Below are 2,466 nucleotides of genomic sequence, written 5' to 3'. Positions count from 1 at the left end.
TACATCAATGAGACACTTTTACCTACAGGAAGAGTGAGTGAGCTAACAAGGGCCAGGCTCTTGACACTGTGTGTCACTCTGCTTGCTCTCTCAACTTCTAGCAATGTCATCAGGAAAAGTTAGATCTATTTCTTTTATATCTATGTGATGTATATATGTATATGGATATCAGGTTTACTAGCAAGCTAAGGTTGGCATGTATGTATGGCCCTCTATAAGCTTCCTAAAATGAATGTTATTTACATTTAAATGTACTCACTTTTGTACATGATATATTTGTAGATGTATGTACACATAACTCAGTGACTAAAACATTCTGATTTGTAATCCACATTCTAGTATGTGATGTGTAGCATGCCACTGCCTCCAATTATAACATTTAAATGTCAGATTTCAATTTTGTCAGGGCACCTTTGCTTCCTCTCAGCAGTCATTCTGCCACGATTTCCTTTTCTGAAAGGACCCAGAGCTCACAGGGACTGAAAGAAGCTATGTCAAATCATATGTTATTTTTACTTTACATTTTGGATATCTGTTTGTCTTTGTTGTATGATAAGGCTTGCATTATTCTATGTTTGTCAGTGTCAGTAGGTAGAGCTGGTCGTCCACTAATTGGAAGATCGATGGTTCGATCCCCGGCTCCTCCTCTCTACATGTTGAAGTATCCTTGGGCAAGATACTGAACCCCAAATTGCTCCAGATGGCTGTTCCATTGGTGTGTGAATGTGTTAAAAACTGTTTATCAGGTGGCACCTTGTATGGTAACCCCAGTGTGTGAATGGGTGAATGTGACTTGTAGTGTAAAAAGCACTTTGAGTGGTTGGAAGACTAGAAAGGCATTATACCTGTGCAAGTCTATTTATCATTTTACCATCCCATGAAACTCCCCAAACCAGTGATGTGTTAGTCCATCTCACAATACTTTCTGACTTCCTGTGTGTGGCTCCCAGGTCCTAGCCCACTGGCTCCTGAAGACATGGCATTTGGGGTCCAGTTATTTCCTCAAATAGCTGCTAACTGTAGCTTTTATCTAATAAACAGAAGGTAATAGAAGCAACTATTTTCAGCAGTGGATCAATCCACATTTGGTGCTGTAGTGAGTATTTGTTTCAGCAGAACGGTGTATGTGAGACTGAGCCAAAATAAACTGTGTGTTTTCATGGTAATGAAGGGATATAACAGCCAGTGACACAGTGTGGCTCACTGATGTGTTTTAACAACTACCAAGGAAGAAGATAAGGTCATTAAGATGCACACTATAGCTGTTAGTAGATTCATTCACTGTTGTTCAAGTCTACTGATAAAGACCATGAGATGTGTCTGACAGCTCCTGGAAGAAATCTTGTAAGAGGGCCTTGTGTCATACTGTTTTTCTTATGGCTACATCAAACTGCCACGTCAAATGGAAAGACTGTGGAGTGTATTTATCCTGTTTCCTGCTTTTATGACTTTATGATTAGATATCACGTTTTATCATATTTGATCTGATTTGGTGTGTTTTTATTTCTGTGATATTCCTCTGTGAAGCTGTTTGCTCATACTGTTTTCTCTATTACACTCATTGCATCCCTTCAGTAAAAAGCTTGATGAACCAAATGTCCCAAAGTACTATATAAATAATTGTTTATGATGCTGTGTGTTGTGATGCTGGCTTGTAACCAGGATGTCGGAGCATTTTAGTGCTGAGGTGTCCTTAACCCCCACTCTGTCTGTACCGGCTTTCATTTGCCACCGCTGTGTGTTGTCACAGCACCATGGTCAATATTTGAACTAAAGGGCAGGGTTAAAAGGCCGCTCCTATTAGCACTTTACATTCACCAGCTGCACTCAGCCCCACCCTGATAACACGGATCTAACACACTTACTCTCTCCACACCCATACTGCTATTGGCCGGCCGGCTTGAATAGGATGCAACTTCCTGGTTTAAAGTGAGGCACAATGCAGCAGCTCACGAACACCTGAACTCACCTCAGATAAAGATGAGAAATGCTAACACACACGTTGTGTTAACCAATCTCAATTCTTAAACTAAACACACTTCTTCACTGCTTTCACTGCTTCTTGCGATCTTTCTATTTCTGCTTTTGTGATATAGCAAAGATCTATTCCTTTGAGAAACGCAGAATCAAACATCAACAGAATCAAACATCAATAGAGGGATTATTTTATAAAGAATGAATTAAAATGTCTTTAAAAAAGAGTCACAATGCTTATTTGTATGGAATCCTCTGATATAGCACTAAACCTCTCCAAACCTACACTTCCAAAAGTCTTTGAGGTTTAGCTGATTTCAAGGTGCCATCAATTCAATTTCAATTTCAATTCAATTTTATTTATAAAGCCCAATATCACAAATCACAATTTGCCTCACAGGGCTTTACAGCATACGACATCCCTCTGTCCTTATGACCCTCGCAGCGGATAAGGAAAAACTCCCCAAAAAAAACCCTTTAACGGGGAAAAAA

The sequence above is a fragment of the Epinephelus moara genome, chromosome 22 (genome assembly GCF_006386435.1).
Source record: "Epinephelus moara isolate mb chromosome 22, YSFRI_EMoa_1.0, whole genome shotgun sequence".
Classification (NCBI taxonomy): domain Eukaryota; kingdom Metazoa; phylum Chordata; class Actinopteri; order Perciformes; family Serranidae; genus Epinephelus; species Epinephelus moara.
This window is presented reverse-complemented; position numbering follows the sequence as displayed.